Consider the following 26,212-nt stretch of genomic DNA (forward strand, 5'->3'; position numbering starts at 1 on the left):
TCAGAAAATTAATACACCAAAAGTTGGTTCTTTCAAAAGAAAATTGACAAACCTTTAGCTAGGCTGACAAACAGAGAGAAAGAAAGAAAGGAAGAAAGAGAGTGAGAGAAGACTCAAATTAGCAAGATCAGAAAGTGGGGGTATTGCTACTAATCTTACAAACATAAAGAGAATTAAAAAGAATACTATGAACAACTGTATACTAACAAATTAGGTAACCTAGATAAAATGTACAAATTCCCAGAAACACACAAACTTCCAAACTGACTCAAATAGAAATAAGGAATCTGAATATAGACCTATAATATGAGACTGAATTATTGATTTTAAATTTCCCACAAAGTAAATTTTAAAACTTTCCACCCGGGCCCTAAGTGGTTTCACTGGTAACGTCTACCAAAAGTTTTAAAACAAGTTAATGTCAATCCTTCACAAACTCATCCCAAAAAAAGCAGAAGAGAAGGGAATGTTTCCCAATGCATTCCATGGCACCAGTGTTACCCTGATACTAAACCAAAAATCACAAGAAAAGAAAACTATAGGCCAATATCCCTTATGACTATAAATATAAAAATCCTTAATAATGTAGTAGCAGATAAAATTTATTTTTATATATAAGTCTTGTATCGGAAATGATTTACAAATATTTTCTGTCATTCTGTGGATTGTCTTTTCATTTTTGTGGTGGTATCCTTTGAAACACATTTTTAATTTTGATGAAGATTAATTTATTTAGTTTTTTTTGGTCACTTGTGGTTTTTGTGTCATATTGCTTAATCCAAGGTCATAAAGAACATATGAAGAACTCTTACAATTTAATAAAAAGACAAATAATCCAATTAAAAATGGTTAAAGCATTCGAATAGACATTTCTCCACAGAATATATGCAAATGGTCAATAACCATGTGAAAAGATACTCAACATCATTAGTCATTAGGGAACTGAAAATCAAAACCACAAGGAAGTATCACTCCACAACCACTAGAATGGCCAGAATAAAAAAGAAAGACAAAAACAAGTGTTGGTAAGGATGTGAAGAAACTGGAATCCTCATACATTGCTGATGGGAATGTAAATGGCATAACCACTTTGTAAAACAATCTAGCAGTTCCTCAAAAAGGTAAACATAAAAGAGAGAAACACACACACACAAAACAAATAAACAAAAAAGCAAACATCTCCTTATGTAAATATCCAAGAGAATATGTCATAGGAATTTTTTTTTAAGAGACAGGATCTCACTCTGTTATCCAGGTTGGAGTGCAGTGGTGCAATCATAGCTCATTGTAACTTCAAACTAAGTCCCGGGCTGAAGCAATCCTCCTACCTCAGCCTCCCAAGTAGCTAGAACTACAGGTGCATGCCACCACACCCAGCTAATTTTTTTTTTTTGAGAGATGGGGTCTTGCTATGTTGCCCAGGCTGGTCACGAACCCCTGGCCTCAAGTGATCCTCCCACCTCAGCCTCCCAATGTGTTGGGTTATAGGTGTGAGCCACCATGCCAGCATCTACACAAAAATTTATACACAAATGTTCACAGCAGTATTATTCATATAACCCAAAAGTGGAAACAACTCAAATGTCCATTAACTGATAAATTTATAAATAAAATGTGATATACACAATGGAATATTATTTGATAATAAAAGAAACATGGATGAACCTTGAAAGTATTATGCTTAGTGAAAGAAGTCAGATGTAGATTCCACTGATATGAAATATCCAGAATAGGCAAACACATAGAGAGCGACAGAAAGTAAACTAGCGGTTGTCAGGGACTGAGGAGGGGTGATGGAGGGAATGACTGCTAATGGATACGGGGGCAACGAAATTGTTCTAAAATGAGATAGTGGTGATGGTGTACAACTCTGTGAATATACTGAAAAACACTGAATTCTACACTTTAAACAGGTGAATTTTATGGTATATATCTCAATAAGGCTATTTTTAAAACAAGAATTAAAACTAGAAATAACTGTAATTCTAATCTGCCTGACCTTAATATGCCTATTGTGCCATGTCCATCAGTCTACTATATAAACCATGGCAACTAATCTTCAATTATAAGACAGAAAAATTGGCAACAAGTCCTCTCACATTTATAAATTCATTTTAAGGGCTATAAAACTACTTTTTGTACAAAATTATAAAACCATTACTTTTAATGAAATAATATTCTTCAAACCATTTATCAAATGCCAATTGTAAAAGCAGAATAAACTAGGCAATTTTATTTTTAAGGAAGGATCTAAAAGTGCTTAGCAAAGCTCTAAATTAAAACTCCCAACTCAATAAATATCACATTTTATTTGGTTTTACTAATCAGGAACTAATAATACTCTATACTTAACAGGGCTAAGCAATAGAATTTTAGACATTCCTCAACATTTCCCAGACTTATTTTGTTTTTAATTTCATGAAAATACCTACACTTAAGCAATGAAAATTTTGCCAGAATAAGGCTTTCCATGGGAATTCACAACCTTTTAGCATGGTGTGACATCAGAAAAGTTGCTTAACTTCTCTTTACCAGTTTTTCTCCCTTCTAAATGAGGGTAATAAAAACATATGCCCTATCCCTTTATTAGATTGCTATGAAAACTAAAGGAGAAAGTACTCCATAAGGTGTAATTATTACCTCCTCTTAAATGAAAAGGTAGACCAGCAGATATTAAATTATCAAACACCTCTTAAGAAGAGCATGAACTTGGGCTGGGTGTTGGCAAGTAGGGAGACAGTGCTATAATGGGGCAGCAAACCTAAAGGTTCCACTCCAAAACAAATGTTGTATGTCACTGGATTTGCAAAACTTTTTATCAATTCCTTTACCCTCAACATTAATAGCTCTTTAAAGGATTATATCAGTGATAATTATCTGGACAGTCAAGGAAGACTTTGATTTTGTGCTAATGTATTAAATGTATGATACAGGATCCCCCCTCAGTTGAAAAGGCTGACTTCAAAGCTTTTTAAGTCAGAAAAATGTCATGTTGACCTGTTTAATGTTATTTTTTAAATACTACAAATAATACTTGAGCAAAAGTAACATTTTCTCCAACACCATCCTAAGCAAATTATAGTAAAAACGCTAGGCCAGGGAGGCATTCACAGTTGTCATTAAAGAAACGCCAAAAGGACAAACAGAACCATGAAATGACCTAATTTAAAGCTGCCAGCTCAAAAGGTACATTCCTAAGGGTAAAAACTATATCAAATCATCTGATGATTGTTAACTCTTAAGTTGTAAGAGTTTATGACATGACTAAATGACATCCTCTCTGCAGACCCACTCCATCCCTACTTTGTCTTTTTAAAATTATTTTTATAAAAAGAAAAGCTCCGACAAGGTTGTATTAAAGACACAGCTGAAAGAGTAAACCATAAAAGCTCTTAATAGTAAAGGAATTCTTAAATTAATGTTCTGTTCTCAATTTTCAATAACTCAAACACATTTTCTGGTCAATCTTTATAATAAAAGACCACTCATAACTGGTGAAGAAAACATTGCTTTATATCAATTATCTCTTCAAAGCATCCAGTGTAACAAATTTTGAGGCTAAGGGCAAACAATTCAATAGATACATGTGATTATGGTCCTTCAAAGTGGGGAGAGGTAAGCTATACCTAAATACTGAAAATAAAATAAAGCTCAAAATTCACAGATTGTTGAAATTCATCGAGAGCAACAGTGTTACATCTTGCAGGTATAGAAAGTTTCCTTCCTTTGGACACTGGTAAATTTATGCATGAACAGAAGGAAAGCCTATCTTTTCATCCACTCTATGACTTCATCCAAGCATATATGTACTCAAGCATACATTTAATGATCATCTACCTATGCATGCTTAAGAGCTGTGCTAAGAGCTCTAAAAACAAGAAACTTTCAGCCAAGTGGGGCCAGGGTTAACAATACAATATAATCCATGATGATGGGTGCTCAGAGATATAGTATTTAATTCAGCTGAGAGAGGCCAGGCACAGTGGCTCATGCCTGTAAGCCCAGCACTTTGGGAGGCCGAGGCAAAAGGATTGCTCAATGACAGGAGTTTGAGACAAGCCTGGGCAACATATCGAGATCCTGTCTCTACGAAAAATTTAAAAATTAGCCAGCCATGGTGGCGTGTGCCTGTAGTCCCAGCTACTTGGAAGGCTAAGGCAGGAGGATCACTTGAGCCCAGGAGTTCAAGGCTGCAGTGAACTATGATTATGCCACTGCACTCCAGCCTGGGTGACAGAGCAAGATCCTGTCTCAAGAAAAAAAAAAAAAAATCAGCTAAGAGAAAGTCAGAAACATCAAACAAAATATTTGAGATGAATGTAGAATCTAAGGACTATATCTGCTGTATAAATCATTATTTTTAAGGCTCTCATGTTAACTTGTCTAGACTGGTATGTATGTATGTCTCAATACATACGTATTGAGACAAGTCTCTGTTGCCTGGGCTAGAGTGCAGTGGTGTGATCCTAGCTCACTGCAACTTCAGACTCCTGTGGTCAAGTGATTCTCCTAGTTCAGCCTCCCTCCTGAGTAGCTGGGACTACAGACACACACCACCACACCTGGCTAATTTTTTTTGTAGAGACGGGGTCTCATTCTGTTGCTCAGGCTGGTCTTGAACTCCTGGCCTCATGAGATCCTCCTGCCTTGGCCTCCCAAAGAGCTAGGATTACAGGCACAAGCCACTGCACCATGCCATTATTGTTATTTTTTAGAATCTTATATGCAATTAGAATATCTTAAAAATTGAATACTATTTTATCTAAACAGCATATGTATAACAAAAGACTGGTCATGAAAAAAGGAAACTCAAGTATATAATAAGTTTAAATAATTTTGGATAAAATCAATAACTTAAAAGGCAAAAGTACCAACACAAGTCTCAATTTCCTCACTTATCCAATGAAGAGACTAGTCTAGAAAATCTTTTAGTTCCCTATGATTTCTAAAATTGAATTTGAATATTCTATTTGTTGGTGGTTAATGTTCTAATAAATTATAACAAAAACATATCCCAAATATTTATAATTAGTCTACTTAACTCAGATTAATTTATCTCCCAATACACACATCAATTAATTTTGAAACAATCTACTTTCCAATATACAGTAAGTGCCTATGTCCTCTGTCTTTTCAACCTCTCCCTTTTATGGTCTGGAAACATCCTCAATATCTTTCGATAACTAACATTAAAACCTCTCCTTCGACCCTACTTTTCCCTCTAATTACTTACCCTTTGCCTTTCTTTCACAGCCAAGTTCTTTTTAAAAAATTTACTGATCTATCTTCTTATCTTCAATCCACTAAAATTGCACTAGCTAAAGCCATCATGACTTTCTAATTCCCAAGCCCATTATTTAGCCTATTAACAGGAACATTTCTTTTTAAAATTCTCCTTCCTTGCATCTACAAAACTTGATACTTTTTACTGATTTTCCTCTTCTTTCTTTTCTGTCTCCTTTTGTGGGCTTTCCCTCTCTGTGTCTCTGAAATGTGATTTTTATCCAGTCTCATGTTCTCTTTCATGATCTCTTCTTTCTTTACAGGTTCTCACCGGACAGCCCTGTCTATCCTTGTGGCTTTAACTACTTCTCCCTAAAACCTTGTATATCTCCTGCATTCTACCTTCTCATCTGGGCTTGAATCAACCAAACCCAGACAGCTAGGAATCATTCTCCTCGGCAATCAATCCTACAATTAATCCTAACAATTCTAATTCTAAATATCTCTTGCATCCATCGTCTTCTTTCCAGATGTTACTATCTAATTTATACTATCTTCCCTGGCTTTGTTTTCTTCAATAGTTTCCCCATTGGTATACCTATATCCATTCTGGTCCTCCTTCAGTCCATCTGCTATACTGACAACAAAATAATTTTTCTAAAATCCCAAACAAGACCAAGTAGTCTACTATTTTAAACTCTTCATTGGTTCACCATGCCCTACTTTAAAAAAAAAACTAACTCCTTTGGATAGTATATGAAGTGTGTTATGGTCTGGATACTGCCTAGTTCTCTATCCCATCTAGTGCCCTCACTCCCTTTCAACCTACAAACCGCCATACCACACTATTTGCAGTTCCCCAAATTAGACAACATATGTTGCTCCACATACTTCCACACGTTTGTGCCCAAGCTTTCCTCTGCTTAAATGCCCCTGTCATCTTTATCCATCTGGCAAACTCCTACGAACCTTTCAATACCAAATACATGCATCACCATTTTGGTAAAGGCTTCCTTGATCTCCCCAGATGGAATTGATCATCTTCACAGACCCTGATGTATTTGCTTATTTACATATTGGCCTTCCCAACTAGTCCTTTAATTCCTTGAAGGCTTATTCCTTTTTCTATATCTAGCACTTCAGCACAATCTTGCCAGAGTAAATGGCTCAATAACTGTTGTTAAATGAACAAATAAATGAATGGATGTAAAGTACTTTACTGGGTGCTACTAAGAAGTATAATATATTTGTCCTGTTTCAAAAAGCTTAAAGATACATAGTAGAGGATTAAGAAAACATATGCTCATAAAAAGTTAAGTAACAATACAAAACATATAGGTCCCAATTCAGAAATATCACATGGTATTAAAATATAACAGATATACAAATATCAATGTATTATAAAAACTAAAAGGAAACAAAAATTATTACAGTTTAGAATTATCTGACAAGGCTTCATGGAAAAGCTTTGAGAATTAAATGAAGTAGGAATTGGAAGAATTTGAAAAAAAAAAAAAAAGCAAAAAAAGTTCATTTTAATCTTCTTAAGTAAAACCTGTAAAAAATCCACACTAATTCTTGGCTGTTTCAAGGTATATATTTGGTACCTTATATAACATAAATATATTTCTGCAGGAAAAAAATTGAGCTTTCCTGGTTGACAAATCCATATATGAGCCTGGCCAGGCACTGTGGCTCACGCCTGTGATCACAGCACTTTGGGGGGCCAAAGAGAGATCACTTGAGAAGTTCAAGACCAGCCTGAGCAACATAGGGAGACCTCGTCTCCACAAAAAATTTAAAAATTAGCAGGGTGCTTTTTATAATTAACAAACAAACTCCCTATGATGTCACCCTCTCTTTACTGAATCCTACAATCAAGACCCCCCCGATTTCTAATAAACATGTTTGGTATAAATAAAAAAAAATTAGCAGGATGTGGTGGTATGGACCCTGTGGTCCCAGCTACTTGGGAGGCTGAGGCAGGAGGATCGCTTGAGCCCCGGAGTTTGAGGTCGCAGTGAGCTCTGATGACACCACTGCACTCTAGCCCAGTCAACAGAGCAAGACCCTGCCTCAAAAAAGAAAACAAATCCACACATCTATAGTGAACTTATCTTCAACAAGGTGCTAAGAACATACAGTGGGGAAAGGACAGTCTTTTCAATAAATGGTGCAAGGAAAACTGGATATCCACATACAGAAGAATGAAACTAGACCTTTATCTCTCACTATATACAAACAAAAATCAAATCAAAATGGATTAAAGACTTAAATCTAAGACTCGAAAATGTAAAACTACTAAAAGAAACATTGGGGAAATACATCAGGACATTGGTCTGGGCAACGATTTCTTGAGCAATACCCCAAAAGCACAGACAACCAAAGCAAAATTGGACAAATGCAATTACATCAAGCTAAAAAGCTTGTGCACAGCAAAGGAAATAATCAACAAAGGGAAGATATGACCCACAAAATGGGAGAAAATATTTGCAAATTACCCATCTGACAAGGGATTAATAATTAGAATATATAAGGAGTTCCAATAACCCTACAGGAAAAAATCAAATCTGCTTAAAATATGGACAAAGAATCTGGATAGATATTTCTCAAAAGAAGACGCACCGGGATGGTGGCCAACCGGGATATGAAAAAATGCTCAACATCATTAATCATCTAAGAAATAGAAGTCAAAACTACAATGAGATAATCATCTCACCCCAATTAAAATGGCTTTCATCAAAAAGGCAATAGCGAATGCTGGCAAGGATGTGCAGAAAGGGGAACCCTCATCCACGGTTGGTGGGAATGTAAATAAGTACAACCACTATGGAGAATAGTAGGGAGGTTCCTCAAAAAATTAAAAATAGAACCACCATATGATCCAACAATCTCACTGCTAGTTATATATTCAAAAGAAGAAAATTTAGTATATCACGAAGATATCGGCACTCCCATGTTTATTGTAGTACTATTTACCATAGCCAAGATTTAGAATCAACCTAAGTGTCTATCAACAGATGAATTCAGCCGGGCCTCATGCCTGTAATCCTAGCACTTTGGAAGGCCAAAGCCAGAGCATCGCTTGAGGCCAGGAGTTCAAGACCAGCCTGAGAAAGAGTGAGACCCCATCTTTACAAAAAACAAAAAAATTAGCTGGGTGTGGTGGTGAGCACCTGTAGTCCCAGTTACCTGTGAGGCTGAGACAGCAGGAGGACGACTCAAGCTCAGGAGTTTGAGGTTGCAATGAGCTATGATGATGCCACTACACTCTAGCCCAGGAGACAGAGCAAGACCCTGTCACACACACACAAAGAAAAAACAGATGAATGGATAAAGAAATTGTGATACATATGTATAATGGAATATTATATAGCTACAAAAAAGAGTGAAATCCTGCCATTTGCAACAACATGGATGGAACCAAGCACAGAAAGACACATCTCGCATGTTCTCACTCATTTGTGGGAGGTGAATATTAAAAACAATTGATCTCATAGAAAAATATATATATATGGGCTTACTACAGGCCAAGATCAAGTTGAAAATAATACGACAGCAGGGAGTTAGGGTATAAAGACTTCATAACAGCAAACTTTTTAGTCAAATTTCATTACAACAAAAACCTCCACATAATCTATACTTATATAAATATTTATACAACTAATACTTGAGCACCTACTCAAGTACTAGGTACCGTGCTCCTTCAACGATGAAGGGTACGGATTAAGCACAGTGTTATCAAAACACTTTTTATGATTAAGTCATTTAAACACTCAATGAAGTTTACCTAACCAAGTTGTTGCATTTAAGTCTAAGCACTGGAGATGAAATAGCAAGTAAACAAACAAATAAAACAAACAAAAAAAACAAATCCTAGCCCTCATGGAGATTATATTCTAATGGGTGGAAACTGATAATAAACAAGATAAACATGTAAAATACATGCTATACTAAATGGTATGTACTAACAAGAAAAGAGATGGAAAAGAAAGATCGGGGGATACAATTTTAGATAAAGCAGCTAGGGAAGATTTCACTGAGAAGTGACATTTCAGTCAAGACCTGAAGGCCAGAGGCAACCTTGTGAATACCTGAGGGAAGAGAGCTCCAAACAAAGGGAACAGCAAGAACAAAAAGCAGACTGACGGGGAAGAGTAGTAGATGAAAGGAAGGAGTTTACAGAAGGGTCAGATTAAGGCTGGCCAACTGCCAATTATTTCCAGCAAAAATCAATACAACAAAATTTCAATGTGCTAAAAGAATATTGACACTTCATCTAGAATTTGCTTTAAAAGAATCTCATCTGAAGTGTTACAGCTCTTTTGGCATTTGTCTAGCAGGTTTTCTGGTCCTCACCAGAAGACATCCCCCATGCAAAAAAAAAAAAGGGGGGGGGAGAAAAAAAGAACCTAATCTGAACCAGATGCAGCGGTGTGCACTTGTAATCCCAGCTACTTGAGAGGCTGAGGCAGGAGCCTAGGGGTTCAAGACCAGCCTGGACAACATAGCCAGACTCTCATTCATGAATAAATAAATAACCAAACAAACCTAATCTATAATACAAACTTAATTTGTTTGTATTTTCAAATTTGACTTATGAGAGATTTAAATAATAGTTTCCTTAAATAAGGATGATACTAAATGAAAGCAGACCCTCCTTATTCCTAAGGAAGCCCCAAATTTCACACAGAAACAATTGTATGATATATATGATGACAAAATATGCGTAATAATGCAACTAATACTTCTAACTCCTTTCCTTTCAAGAGTCTGCTGAAAAAATTTTCACCACTCCTAAACTTATTTGCCTTTTCCCAAAGGAGCTACAGAAACAGATTTTTGTTGCAAGAATCTCACAGAAGCCAAATGTCCAAAGATCAATTACTACATTTTTTAAAAAGATTTGTTCAACCAGGTACAGTGGCCTGTGCCTGTAATCCCAGCTGCTTGGGAGACAGAGGTGGGAGGATCCCTTAAGCCCAGTAGTTCAAGACACAGCCTGGGCAACATAGCAAGATACCAAGTTGAAAAACAAAAAAAAAAACAACTGTTCAGAGTAAGGAAGTATGGAATGCAAGCCTTAAAACTTCTTTTAAATCATTAGGACAGAGTTAACATGTATGAGCAAGCAGTATTGAGACAGAAAACAATGAAGATTCCTTCTCCACTCCCACTGCTTCACTTAACCAACCTTACAAAAAATGAAAAAGATAAAAACAATGAAGGTTACCGAGTAAGCACTGTGTTATTAAAACATTTTTTTTCAGAGATGGAGTCTCACTATATTGCCCAAGCTGGAGTACAGTGGCGTGATCATGGTTCACTGCAACCTTGAATACCTGGGCTCAAGTGAACCTCCTGCCTCAGCCTCTTGAGTAGCTAGGACTATAGGCACAAACCACCATACCCGCTGATTTTTTTTCCATAGAGACTGGGTCTTGCTATGTTACCCAGGCTGGTCTTGAACTCCTGGCATCAAGCAATCCTCCCTCCATGGCCTCCCAAAGTGCTGAGATTACAGGTGTGAGCCACCGCTCCCGGCCCCTAAAACATTTTTCAATGATTAAGTCAGATAAACACTCAACAAAGTTTACTTAACCAGGTTGTTGAATTTACTGAAATTTTAAAACAGGCTAGGTAATCTTAACAGGTAAAGTTCAGGATGTAAAATTCAAAGACAAAATGGCATCAGTTTAGATGATTACAGCGGTTTTCAAAATGAAGACCACGGACTCCTGGGAATCTACAAAACCCTTTGAGGAATTATACAAGGTCAAAACTATTTTCATTTATAACACTAAGAAATAACATCTTAGTATGCCCTTTTCACTATGTTGACAATTGCAGCAAAGGTGCAAAAGCAATGGTGAGCAGACTGCTTGCATCTTAGCACAAATCAAGGTAGCAATACCAAATTGCACTAGTAGTCATACGCCTCACTATCGTGCTCTCTCAGTTTAAAAAAAAATGCCAGTTTCACTTGATTGATGAAGCAATAAAAATTAATTGTGTTAAATCTCAACTCCTGAGTAAAGTCTTTTTAATATTCCGTGTGACAAAACGGGAAGCACTTCCACAGCATACAAAGTACAATGATATGCTAACTCAGCTACTTTTCCACATAACTATTGTTACACCAAACAAAAGAGGGCATTAAAAGAAAGCATGAGTAGCAGAAGGGGATGCCAAGAGGAGGAGCTAGATAAGATATAAGACTTGCTTCCAATTCTCCAATAATTGATAACATAGCCTAGAAGACAACTAAGTTTGCTATCATTATTTATGTCTGTCTCTTCAATGATTCTTCTTATAATCTCAATCACCTTGCTATGTTCCAGGAACTATGCTGACCATTAACTATTGAACTGAACCTGAAATATTAAAATCTTCTGTCGGAAGAATCCCAATTCTAAACCACTGTAGTGCTATTAACAGCAAAACCCCTATTAGCAGCAGAATCCCAATAGCAGCACATAGAAGAGTGATCTGATTGAAGTAGGCAGACAGATCAGTATGGTGGCTCATGCCTGCAATCCTAGTACTCTGAGAGGCAGAGGTGGGAGGACTGCTTGAGGTAAGGAGTTCGAGATCAGCCTGAGCAAGAATGAGACCCCATCTCTACTAAAAGTAGAAAAATTAGCTGGGTATGGTGGTGTATGCCTGTAGTCCCAGCTACTCAGGAGGCTGAGGCAGGAGGATAACTTGAGCCCAGGAGTATGAGGTTGCTGTGAGCTAGGCTGACACCACGGCACTCTAGCCTGGGTAACAGAGCGAGACTCTGTCTCCAAAAAAAAGAAAAAAGATATAACGCTTGATCATTGGGCACCATGTATTCAGAACCTTCCATCATGAACCTGGTTCACTAGGACTCTCCAAATCATAAAACCAGGTGAGCTCAGCAGCAATCTATTGTAAGATAGATATGGTACATCAAGGATGGAACCAAAACAGAACTAAAGGGCACAAGTAAGCTACATAAGCAGGCAGCCGAGATCTCCCTGACACCTACTACATTTGTACCAGCACCCCTTCCTCAGTTCACATCTACCACTGTTTGAGGGATCCTATATGACCAATTTAAGGCGGAAAAAAAAGCCAAAGCTTGGCTTAAAAATAAGTCAGCTCAGTATGTGAATGCAAGCTGAAAATAAGCTTCATTATAGCCACACTTAGGAGTGGTCTTGACGATGGAAAGGGAAAATCTTCCTAACAGAGAGCTTCAAGTGATGTACCTAATTATGAATTTTGTGTAGAAAGAAAAGTGTCCTGGGATGAGAACATATACAGATTCATGGGCAAAGATTCAAAGGCAAACGGACTGTCCAACTGGTCAGAGGGCTTTAAAGAGATGGACTATCAAAAGAAGGCAAGAAGTATGGATGGAGGCAAATGAATAAGCATGTGAGTGGGCACAAACCATGAAACTCTTGTCTCATGTGTTAATGCCCACCAGAAATCTTCCAACACAGAAGAGACACTGAACAGCCAAGTAGACAAAATGATTCAGCTAGTTAACATCAGCCACCCCAAAAGTGGCATAATGAGGACATGAATGGAGAGGTCACTGTGGCAGAAAGAGAGACGGAGGCAGAGAAGGAGACATGGATTCCCATTTGCCAAGGCCAACTCTGAACTTCCACCCTATGAGCAACAGAGACCAACACCAAGCCCCCGATACAGCACTGTGCCTTAAGCAGACCAGCAGGCTATTAGATGGCAAGATGACTACATTGTGCCCCTTCCATCTTGGAAGGGCCAGCAATTGATCCTCACGGGAATAGACATTTATTCCAAATACGGGTTTGCCTTTCCTGCCCACAGAGCCCTAGCCAGCACCACTAAATAAGGGCTTATAGAGTACCTGATCCACAGACGTGGAATGCAACCAAGGGAACCACTTCACAGTGAAAGATTTGTGGCAGGGGGCCCATAACCATGAGATCCAGTGGTCATATCCACGACAGCTCCACACAAAAGCAGTCAGTCTTACAGAGCATTGGAATGGCCTGCTCAAGGAACAGCTGATGAACCAACTCTGAGACAAGAATGGTGTGCTATCCTGTAGTATGCAGTATATGTGCTGATTCAGAACTACATTCCCAATAGGAAGAATGCATGGGTCTGAAAACCAAGAAGTAGAAGGAGAAATGGCCCCCATTTGCCCTTATTCCCAGTGATCCACTGGAGGACTTTGTGCTTTCCATCCTTTCAATGCTAGGCTCTATGGAGTTAGAGGCTTTTGGTATCCAAAGGGGGCACACTTTTGCCAGGAGACACATCAAGGGTCACAATGAACTAAAAAATGACAGCTGCAGCCTGGGCATTTGGGATTCCATGAGTCCAGTGACCAGGAGGCAGGAAAAAGAATCACCATCTTAGTAGGATTAATTAACCCTCATCCTCAGGAGAAAGTAGGGCTGCTTTGGCCGGGCGCAGTGGCTCACGCCTGTAATTCTAGCACTCTGGGAGGCTGAGGTGAGAGGATCACTTGAGCTCAGGAGTTCGAGACCAGCCAGAGCAAGAGTGAGACCCCGTCTCTACTAAAAATAGAAAAAAAATTAGCCAGGCATGGTGGCATGTGCCTGTAGTTCCAGCTACTCAGGAGGCTGAGGCAGGAGGATCACTTGAGCCGAGGAATTTGAGGTTGCTGTGAGCCAGGCTGATGCCACGGTACTCTACTCAGGGCAACAGAGTGAGACCCTGTCTCAAAAAAAAAAAAAAAAAAAGAAAAAAAGAAAGAGGGCTGCCGTTACACAATAAGAACAAGAAGAAAAAGGCATGGAACTCAGATGCAACCTCCAACTCCCAGGCTCAAACCATCCTCCTGGCTCAGCCTCCCAAGTAGCTGGGACTACAGGCATGCACCACCACACCCAGCTAACTTTTTAAAAAAAACTGTCTTTAGAGGCAGGGCTGTGTTGCCCAGGTTGGTCTCGAACTCCTGGCCTCAAGTGATCTTCCCATCTCAACCTCCAAAACACTGGGATTACAGGCATGAGCCATTGTGCCCGGCCAATGTGCCTTAATCACTATGCTGAGGAGACAGGATATGATCTTGTCATCTTTAGATATTAAGATGAGATAATCATTTGTTTTGTATAATTTTAGAGAGCAAAACAACAAAATGATAGATACTGGAGAAAAGCAAATTTTGGGCTAAATATAAAAGAAAATAAATAATACTGCTAATATTCTAATAATTAGCAGTAAACAGCAGAATGAGCTCCTTTAGGAAGTAATCAGAGCCTATCACCTGAGAGTTCAAATAGTCAGGTGTATTGTGAGGCTGAGGCTTTATAAAACAGATTCTGACCTAGATCAGTAAAAGGTATACAATACCAAGTATCATGCGGAAAAAAAAGGAGGTCCACAACCAAATAAGTTTGGGTAACATATCAACATATAGCTGAAGAAAGTTAAACAAGTTTCTTCACTTCTACTCCTCAGTCTTTAAAATACTGATGTGTATTTGCGAACCTACCTGATGGACACAGCACATTGAAAACCCAAATTCATTTGACTAAAGAACATCTCCTTGCTCCTAGGAAATACACTTCAGAAATCCTAGCCTAGGATGATTTCTGTCCGAAGTCAAGATTCACTGATCCAAGGAAGCCAGAAGCAGCTAAGGAGGAAAAAAATAACAATTTCTAACTGGTTAACAATTTTCCAGCTAGTCAAAACATCACCTGTCTATCTCCATATCAATATTAGCACCTCTAATACCATAAGGTGGGAAAGCTATACAAAAGTTTTGTCATCAAAACACATTTCATCCTTTTTGAATGCAAAATATGCCTTCCTTTGCTTTATAAATAAATTCTCTGAAGATCTACAATAATGGGGCTATATTTTAATTACCGAATTCTCACATTATGAGCAATATGAAAGCTTTAATTGTTTTAAGGGTGCTACTGACGACCTGGTTTTTTTCATAAAACACAGATCTAGATGCACTTTTTCCCAAACATATGCACACTATCACAAGGAAGGGGAGAAGACAGGGCGCAAAAGCTAGAGAGGGAAAAGGCCTCAGCCACAAGCTAATTTCCAGTGTTTTAGGATTTATGTAAATTACAATCCCTTGGTCTTGGTTCTCCTATCTTCCTCAGCCACCATCTGCTGCCCACCACTCCACATTCCATTACTTCATCTATGACAGTTCATCACCGTGGTCTGGAGTTGTCTATATGCCATCTATGTTTTCATTCAGTTCTCCTTTAGAAATATTAAATAGAATATTAAATGTGGAAGGCACCTAACTATCTAGTCCACCACTCATTTTCAGATCAGAGAACTGTGGCCCAGATTAGTTACTATATTTTTCTAATAATAGCAAATCAGGCATTTATCTACTTCAAAAATACCAGTATATGAAAGCTGAAATTCTCATCACACACACACACACACACACACACACATCCATCCACACATCTTTTTCTTGCACAAAATGCTACATGCCAGAAGTATACTTCAAAGGCAAACATCCACCAAAGTCGATCAACTAAATTTGTGCTTTCCTGATATGAATAATTCCTGAAGCACTGTGGAAATTCTTAGGATAAAACAAACACAGACACATGGGGAGGTTTACAAGATGAAAAAAAGCGTGGACTTTGTAGTCAGCAATATGAGTTTGAATCATGGATATGGGCTTAGGCTCTCATCTAATAAAACTCTCCAAGCCTCAGGTCCCTCAGCTGTAAAACATCCATAATATTGTGGATATTACAAGGTCATTTTAAGAGTTATTAATAGAACACCTACCTGAAAGATGGCACACTGTAGGGAAAGCTTTTATATTATACAAATAAGTAACAGAAGGTAAAAGAATCATGGAAAACTCCGTAAGTCTGGAATCTTGGAAGAACTGGATGCAAAAACAGGAATGAGGAATGATCAGATTGGAATCAAATCATAAAGGGCTGTATGCCAGTTTAAAGAATGTCAACCTCTCTTTTTTTTAGGCATTGATCAGAAATTTCCAAGAGTGACCTCACAATAACTTTAAAAATAATTTACCTTAGGTACTAATGAAACAAAGAAACACACCTATGGACAGTTAGTACATCACCAGAATCACACACACACATCCATACATCTTTTTCTTGCATAAAATGCTACATGCCAATAGTATATTTCAAAGGCAAATATCCACCAAAGTCAATCAACCAAATTTGTGCTCTCCTGATAAATGATATATTTTTAAGTTTTAAGGTTTTTCTTAAACTGGCAGTGTTTTATTTCAATTACTTTTTAGGGGTTGTTTCTCTTGTTTAAATGAAAATGGAAAATGAGGACTAAAGTTTACATGAACCCCGAGAAATGTTTTCACAAAACTTTGATGCTGCTTGTTCAATTTATTTTGATAAAGAAGAATTCCAGGCTGGGTGCGATGGCTCACACCTGTAATCCTAGCACTCTGGCAGCCCAAGACAGGAGGACTGCTTGAGCTCAGGAGTTCCAGATCAGCCTGAGCAAGAGTGAGACCCCATCTCTACTAACAGAAAAATTAGCAGGGCGTTGTGGTGCACACTTGTAGTCCCAGATACTCAGAAAGCTGAAGCATGAGCATTGCTTAAGCCCAGGAGTTTGAGGTTGCTGTGAGCTATGATGATGCCACTGCACTCTACCTGGGGTGACAGAGCGAGATTCTGCTTCAAAAAAAACAAACAAAAAAAAAAGAATTCTAAGATAGACTCTGTTGTGCTATGAAATAATAATAAAAACCTGTACCATTTACTCTTTCTTCATTTTAATAAAACAATTCTGGAAGATAAAATACCAAACCTTAACTACGAAAAGTTAGAAAAGAACCAAACCATATTGCAAATAGAGATGCATAACTTTTCATTAATCCTAGCAAAAAGGCTCCAGAACTACCATTTTTGTAACTTTATATGAAAATTATGGCATCCAAAGCAACTAAAACATTGTATAACAAACCAGTACAAGGCTTTCAGCTCAGTTCAAAGTCAGCATTACAAGTTCTAAAAGTGATCTTAATCAAGCGGGAAAATACTGTGGTGATCCAATGTATGTAAAATGAAGGCCCAAAACTTGTACTTTGTTTACTCAAACAATAGATCCCTGTAGTATTTCCTATAAGTCTGAAAAAACTTTAGAAACATTAACAAGTCATTTTTGCTGACTTTGAACTACGTCATAGTAAAGCTTTAGTATCTTGAATGAGGAACAAAAAAGGGGGTAATATCCTACATATAAGAATAAAGAACAATGAATGACATCTGTATTTGTATAAAATGTATCATTGAGAGGTAAAGGCAATCCTTAAAATCTGTCAGACCTGAGTACTTAGAAACATTAATATGCAAACAGACTCTAAATTTTTAGAAATGTTTTAGCAGAGTTAAAAGAAAACTAAACCTAGGACTTACCAGTGCCTTTTGTTAAAAAATATTCTCAGAGGACGGCCTTTTATATAGTTGAAGTCTTCACACCACCATTCCCATCACCACCTAACATGGTTATTAGTTCTACCCACCAGAATTCACTGTTTACGAAACAAGAAATTAGAAAGTTCACAGCTTTTATCCTCAAGCCAAAAACATTCCTTATCATCAAAGAATCTAGCAATTTATCTGCAAGTTAAATCTTCAATAATTTGGCCTGTGTAGTGGTTCACAGCTGTAATCCCAGCACTTTGGGAAGCTAAGGCAGGAGAATCGTTTGAGCCCAGGAGTTTGAGACCAGCCTGGGCAACACAGTGAGACCCTGCCTCTACAAAAAAAACCAAGCATGGTGGCACATGCCTGTAGTCCCAGCTACTGGGGGCAGGGCTGAAGCAGGAGGACTGCTTGAGCCTGGCAGTTGGAGGTTGCCGTGAGCTATAATTGTGCCACTGCATCCGGGCCTGGGCAAAAGAGCAAGACCCTGTCTCTAAAACAAATGTTTTCAATTAAAAAAAAAAAGGTTTCAGCAACTTATCTATTGACTATAATGACTGTAAATAAAAGTTATGAACCTCTAATAGCACCTAACCTTACCACTTCACACTCACTAGGATGGTTACGATCAAAAAGACAGATAACAAGGGTTGATGAGGATGTGAAGAAACTGGAACCTTCATATACTGCTGGTGGGAATGTAAAAAGCTGCAGCTGCTTTGCAAAACAGTCTGATATTTTCTCGAAAGGTTAAAGGTTAAACACAGAGTTACCATTTGACCCAGCAATTCCACCCCTAGGTATATCCAAGAAAAGCATATGTCCACACAATAATTTGTACATGAATGTTCACATTATTCACAATAGCCAAAAAATAGAAACGACCCAAATGGATGAATGAATAAATAAAATGTAATCTTTCCATACAATGAAGTATTATTTAGCAATAAAAAGAAATACTGAACCCAGAAAACATTATGCTAACTGAAAGAAACCAGTCACATATTATATGATTCCACTTACATGAAATAGCTAGATAGATAGGCAAAAAGTTACATTAGTGTTTGCCTAGGACTAGGAAGATTAGGGGAATACTGGGAGAGACTGCTAATGGGCACAAGTTTGTTTTAGGAGTGATGAAAGTGTTCTAAAATTAGATAGTGGTGATGATCACAACTCTAAATATACTAAAAGCAGTTGAACTATACACTTTAAATGGGTGAATTATATTTCAATAAAGCTGCTATAAAAATTGAGCCTTACCTAACATTCTAAATTTAATTGAAATATATGTACTCTTCACTTTACATTTTATCAAAAATGTCAAAGAATTCCAGAAGTAGACTTATTCTCTAAAAATAATAATAATAATAAAGCTACAAGTTTTACATCACACAGAAATTCTAATGCCTAGTTTTCGTGTTCATCAAAAGGAGGAATGGAAATGAACATTTACCGAGTACCTTCAATGTGAAAGACAAGCTAAGCTAATTATTTTTTATTATTTTTATCTCATAGAACCTGTTTTACTTCCCTCAGAGGAATACTGTTACTCCAGCAATACATAAGAAGAAACTTAGAATCTAAATATCACATGGCTCTAAGAGGTGTAGTAAGGATCCCTGCCCACATCTGACTCCATACTCTGCACCACGTCATGCAATTAACAACCATAAAACACACACACATATACCACCCCTTTACGAACATAAGAGCTTAAGTTAAAATCTAGGCAATTATCTTTAAACAAGCTTTGTACCTTGCAACCAGTCTGTGGCCAGCACATAATAAGTACCAAATAAAAGTTTACTGAATGGAATGAACACTGGTAGCTTAGCAACAGAAGAAGAAATAAGATCATCTCTACTCATCCTGTCTTTCTAAAAGAGTTAATATAAAACTATCACTTAGCAGGCAACATATACAAGTATTTCTCTAAAGAGAACACTGAATCAGGAATTGGAAGAGAAAGGAATAACCATATATAAAAATTATTATCTATGTTCTGTAAAGGGCAAGATGAGACATAGAAGCCGTAAACAGAGATCTAGCACGTCTCACTCAATTACAACACTTGTCTGACCCTGCCATGTAACAGTTAATTAAACTTGTCCTGCTTCCACAGTTAGCTAATTGTTAGCAGAGACTTTGGTCATTTTTGTGTTTCCCAAAATACCTAAGACAGGACCTGGCACTTTGTATTAACAGTGAAAATTTTATAAAAAATTTTGAATAGGCTGGGTGGTTTGTGCCTGTAATCCTAGCACTTTGGGAGGCCGAGGCAGGAGGATCACCTAAGTCCAGGAGTTCGAGACTACAGTGAGCTATGATTGTGCCACTGCACTCCGGCCTGGGCAAAAAGCAAGACCCAATCTCTAAAAAAATAACAAAAGAACCCAAAAAAATCTTTTACAGATTACAATGCTTTTTCAGATGTAATTATCCTAAAAGCTTTGCAAGGTAAGTATAATAACTACAGTAATCTGCATTTTACAGACAATGACATTGAGGTCCCTTAAATGCCAATGCAAGTGGCCAGGTATCCTTCTATACACCACAGCTACCACCATAGGTTCTCAATAAATGCTTGTCAATTGAATCAGCTGTCCCTGAAAATATCATTTTTCTTCTAACATTTTAACAGAATTATCTGTTGATATGAGAAATGACTATATTGCCATTTAAGACTGGCAGCTTTGCTAGAAACAGACACTTCCACTCAGCCCAGCAAAGTTAGTTACTTTAAACTTGTATCAGTGATTCTCAAACTTTAGTAGGACTGAGAATCAGGGAGCTTGACAAAAATGAAGATCTTTGGGCCACCAGCATCCCTAGAATTCTGATTCAGGGGACCAGTAATCTGCATATTTTATATATAACATTATATATACTAAGCACTCTCAACTGATTCTAACGGTGGTGGCATTTAGGGATACACTTTAGAGATAGAGTCCGGCTATGTTGCCCAGGCTGGATTCAAACTTCTGGCTTAGGGGATCCTGCTGCCTCAACCTTGTGAGCAGCTGGGACTACAGGCACACGCCACCACACCGGCCTGAGTTAGACTTTTAAAACTCTAAATTAATCTATCAAAAAACATTTTTAATCAAGCCAATTTTTCACAGTTAGAAATATTTAAACAAAATCTGACAAAAGCAATACAAGTCTATGGCATCTACACAGCAGGTCTTCAAAAACGTTTACCCTACCAAACTTCCTCCCTAGACCTCAGGAGCTCCCCACGCTGCACAAGAGGTTAAGTCAGGGGTCTTTCAGGTAGTTACCTATATTATTCTGTTTTAATTAATGAATTCAATTGCATTCTAATGTAATTTAGTACATTTTATAGGTCTTATACAAATGACTGAAGGTAAAATGGAACATTCAGCTGATTTTGAATCTAATATACAGAAATAATAATTATAAAAATCGCCATCAGTACAAGCCCATTTTAAACTTTGACCATCAAAATGTACTATCTGTGAGATTACGGGTGATTCCCTCCCCCCGTTATTAAATATTTATTAAGAGCCATACAGCACCTTTCTGTATTTTCCAAATTTTCTACAATAAGCATATTTATCTTTTTCATGATCATAAAAGTTTAAGAAGTACCTATAAATCCTACAACCTTCACATACATAACAGGAAAACAAGAATAACCTGCAATCACACTTATCATAAACCATAAACCCCGAAATATCTGATTTATGGTATCAAACTGTAATAACTAACCTTTTTTACATTAATATCAGAACAAATCATTTTACTTATAAAATTCAGCATTTATCCCATTTCCATCCTGTTATTACGATAGTTAGCACAACTTAAAATCTTCTTGCCAAGCATTCTCTGGATCTATTTAGGTGGAACATTTTTGTGCTGAGAACTGAAGCATTAAAATATTTTCTCTCTTATGGGGCGGTGCGACAGACCTTTGTAAAACATATTTTTATAACTGTAAGTGTTTATCTAGGAAACTTAGCATAGCAAAGCTGGGATGGGGCTTTCTCCAAAGCAGACCACGCTTAGAGGCAAGCTGTAATTAGCAAGCATGAGCTACCGTCAGGTGATGAAATTTCACCTCAAATAAGACGCAAAAGGTTGTTCTCAAGCGAGTCAGATCCGTGAATGACACTCCACGAGTACCAGGGGCTCTCAAGGCCCCGCACTCTCTGCACCCCAATTCTCACCCTGTCCTGCCTCCCCTCCCCCCCTCCCCCGGGACTCTGCGGGACTCGGTATGGGTCGCCGGGAAGCCAAGGCTGTTTGCAAACAGGCGTCCTCTGCCTCCCTCCGAGATGTATGTGCAGGGCCCAGGGTAAGAGGCTACGCTCGGCCCGGCCCGGGCCAAACCCGAAGGGCGCCCGTGCCCCTGCCAGTCCCCCGCTCCACACACCGGGCCGCGCCGGAACCGAGGCCGGGGCGAGGGCTTCCCGGCGGCGCGGGGCCTATTCGACCCCCACGGCCTCCAGCCTCCCGGGGGACGCGGGGAGAAAGGGCTGAGGCCCCAGAACCGCGGGGGGTGGGGGAGGCGGCCGCAGCGGCAGGACGCCCCGTCCGCCCGTTTGGAGGCTGCCGCCAGGGCCCCCACCGGCGGCCGGAGGCAGGCGAGCCCTGGACCGCGCCTCACCACACTCACCTCGAGCAGCGGCCGCCTCCGCTTCAGCATGGCCGAGGGGGTCGTCCCTAAGCCGAAAGCCTCCTCCGGAGGGCACCGGCGCGGCCCCAGGCGCCGCCGCGAAGCCTCCCACTCTTGTAGGAGCTGTGGTCGCTGCGGCTGCGGCTGCTGCTCCTGCTGAGGCCCAGCGCCCACCCAGCCTCATCGGCTCCCGGGCCGCCGCAGCCACGCGGATCCCGGAGGGGCGCCGCTGAGCAGGGCTGGGGGCGCAGGGCTGCGGCGGGACGACCGAGGTGCTGCAGGCGGAGATCCTCGGCGAAGCCTCCAGCGTCGGGTGGCCTCTCCTGCCGCCCGCGCCGCTGGGCCACAGCGCCCCCTGGACCCCACGTCCGGCTACGGCGCCGGGACTGCGGCGGCCGCGCTGGGCACGAGCGGCAGGGAACGCGAGGGAGCGTGGCCTGGGGGTGGCGGGGGCCCCGCGTTCCCTGCGCAGCCTGCCGCCCGTGGCCGGCCCCAGACTCCGCTTCCCAGGAGCCGGAAGCTCCTCAGTTCCCACCCACCCCGGGCGTTGCCCACCCCCTCGGTCAGACCCCGAGCACCTTTCCTTCTCTCCCAAAGGTACGTGAACGTTGTTGTCAGCCAGACCCCGCACCTAAGAGCAGGAGTGTAAGGGAATCTCTTCGTTTCATCTCTCATGGTTGGGGGGTCGGGGGTGGGGGAAGATCCCTTCTAATCCCTTCTTGCGTCTGTCTGAATGAAAGAAGAGTGACCCGGGGCAAACCTATTTCACACACACATACACACACACACTCCTCTCCCAAAACAGTCGAAGGAATTGTCTTTGACCTTAACTTTTTTTGGATTTACTGTTCAGATTTTTGTAGAAATTTCCTACAGATACCAAAACCTTAACACCTAACACCCCCCCCAAAATAGGAAAAAAATATGCTGAGCCATAGAAGAGAATAGCCAACGGTTGTCCTGAAATTCATAAACAACTTAAGATAAGAAAAGAATCATCCATCTTTTACTAACACCCTCCCTCCACCCCCACCTCTACTCTCCCACCTCTCCATGCCCCATCCCTGCCAAATCCTAGGTAAGGCTATGAAGGAAGGAAATTGTTATATAGTGGGGGCTATGCAATCACTCTGTTTACAGATGCCCCATATTTGATCTCACTCAACCTCTAGGGTGCAAACGTCAGAACCAAAAAGAAAGAAAAGACTGTCAGAGAGGAAGTAGGGAAAGAGAAATTTTCCAAATCCTCTGGTCCCCCAAATTTTCAAATACAGTATTTTTTTTTCACAGAGTGGTATGCTAGAATGAGCAGGGACTTTGGTGTTAGGTACAAATACTACCAGTTCCAGTTCTGTCATGTATAGCTTTATAACCCTGGACAAGTTATATAACATTTTTGAATCAGTGTTCTCCTGCCTGCCTTACTGGTTGTTGTGAAGATTGGAGATAGCAGGTACTCAATAAATGTTAGTCCTATTTTTCAACACCCTAACTCTCAGTCTTTCTTAGGCTCAAGATTGTACCCATTTGTTTGTGTGTGTGTGTGTGTGTGTGTGTGTGTGTGTGTGTGTACGTACGTGTAAGTGTATTCCTATCACAAGATGAAAGCATCATTCTTCATCATCACTAGTCTGGGTGAAATTTCCCTAAATTTCACTGATGTATTTATATAACACCTCTCCACTGGAGAGTAGAGCCTCATACACCGGATCTTCTATGACATTCTGTTGCACAACAGATACCAGCACAGAACCAGTATTTTTCTGTATAAAAATATTATAAGGCAATCTCACCTTACCTTAGGTTATGGCCTAATATTAACGAATCATAATGAGAAAATTACATAAGGTCTCCAGGAACTGTTCACATAATAATTGAGCAGCCACCTTGGAGAAAATATAACCTAACCTAGCAGCTCTCTTCTCATCCATGAAAGCTGTTCCTGTACAATCCTAAGTGTGCTTTTGCCACATACTTCTGAGTCACACACACAAAAAAATCACTCTCCCCTTTTTATAACAAGAGAAACTGGGGCTCAGAAGGAAACTCTGATTCATCCTCATGACTCTACGAATTAGGTACTATGCTACCACCATTTTACATGTGAAGTATATCCAACCTAAGGAAAAGCTGGAGATGGACCCTGAGATTCCCTTCAGCAATATTAACAAAACACTTTCAGGTAATTTGTTGCTAAAATTTTTCAGTCTAGAGAAATGGGCCCTTTAACTAATTTAGATCAGTTTGGCAATCTAACATTAGCGCTGTACTTTCCAAGCCTAGATCACTACCACTGCAGGAAATCTGCATTTGTTTATGAATAATCTTGCAACCCAGGGTGTAGCTACTAGATGAAGATGATTCATTTGTTCCCAGGACCAGTTTCCTCTTGCTTCACACTTTCACCCCTTGATTCAAATTCTTTTGCTGAAAGAAGCTGCCTTTATCATCACCACCGGCTCTCTGATCATAGTAGTGCACTTTAAATCCTTTCATCTTCTGCAATTTTATTCCATTGTTTTGGCTCTTCCTATCCAGTTTGCTCTCTGCTCTTGAAATGTCTCTCTTTTGTTTTCCTGTCTTCTACTGTAAATACTTTACATTTTAAGCTACCTGGGCCTGCTGTCAATTGATTTGGTTTCCCCACTCTCAATTTTTCATTGATTTCCACTACTATCTAGTGACTCTAAAATATCTCTTTATTCCCAACCTGGTAGATTTCCTCACTTTCATTTTTATGCCATATACATCCTGTAGAAAGCCAATATTCTAAGAATGGTTTTTTCAAGTAAGTTTAAGGTCCAGCACTCCTAGGAAAATCTTCTTTGCTCTTTAAAATTTGTTCTTTAAAATTCAGGCCAGATTGGGCACAATGGCTCATGACTGGGAGGTGGGAGGATTGCTTGAGACTGGGAATTAAGGCCAGCCTGGACAACAAAGCAAGACCCCATCTCTACAAAAAAATAGAAGAAAATTAGCCAGGCACGGTGGCACACACGGCTGAGGCAGGAGTCTTGCTTGAGCCCAGGAGTTTGAGACTGCAGTGAGCTATGATTGTGCCACTGCACTCCAGTCTGAGCAACAGAATGAGACCCTGTTTCTCAAAAAAATAAAAATCAATAAAATAGAATAAAATTCAGGCCAAAAGAATATCTATTTCCTGGCTTGGTGAATGGCATCATCATCTACCCAGGTGCCCAAGCCAAAAATCTGGGAGTCATCCATAACTCTTGGTCTCCTGGAAAATTGATCATGAAGCCTGATAAATTCTATTTTCTTTTTAAATTTCTCTCCCTTCCTCCAACTCCATTGCCACATCCTTTGGTCTAGGGTATATGCTTAAAAAATTATAGGTGAACTGAATGAATAGAAGGAAGGAAGGGTAGGAAGGAGGAATGAATTAATATTGTATTTGTGTACAAAAGTATATACTGTCTAAAAATTTGTTTAAAGGGAGGCACAAAATCCCTTAATGTGCTCATTAACCCTTGTCCTCCCCAATTTATAACTACTCATTACTGCAGTGTCAATATCTGTCTACTTGTATGTCTCCCCTACCAGATTGTAAGCTCTGTGGGCCAGGTTCAGTGTTTGATTCATCTCTGTGTCCCTGGAATCAGTCTCAGCCCAGGGTGCCATTCAGGGAATGTTAAGCTGAACTGACACTCATCAGGCTGTAGCTAGCCTGCATCCCACCTGCTCAGTGGCTTTTTCGGACTTTTCCCTTAACTTTCAGGGCCCACCAGAAATAAGACTCCCCTTCAACAGATGCAGTCCAGAACTGAGCCCAGCCTGCTGCAACCAGCCATGGTCTCTCACACCTTTCTTCAATCACTCCCCTCTGCGCAAAGGCAAACCCAGAATTCACAGTCTGTTACCAAACAGATAAGCCCTAGAGCAGGCCAGAAGTCAGTAAAGCAGCACGAACTTAAAAAGG

The 26,212-nt window shown here is 39.6% G+C and overlaps 1 protein-coding gene across 1 annotated transcript in view; it reads right to left on the reverse strand.

The window, feature by feature from the left end:
• ZFYVE9 (zinc finger, FYVE domain containing 9) overlaps nt 1–22,332 on the reverse strand; it is a 141,907-nt gene extending 119,575 nt beyond the window's left edge. Inside the window, exon 1 of the mRNA XM_012639473.1 lies at nt 22,276–22,332. The gene's annotated coding sequence lies outside the window, so the exon portion shown is untranslated. The remainder of the gene's footprint in view (nt 1–22,275) is intronic.
• Nucleotides 22,333–26,212: the final 3,880 nt, after the last annotated feature.

Source organism: Propithecus coquereli, unplaced genomic scaffold (assembly GCF_000956105.1).
Source record: "Propithecus coquereli isolate 6110/MARCELLA unplaced genomic scaffold, Pcoq_1.0 Scaffold14, whole genome shotgun sequence".
Lineage (NCBI taxonomy): Eukaryota > Metazoa > Chordata > Mammalia > Primates > Indriidae > Propithecus > Propithecus coquereli.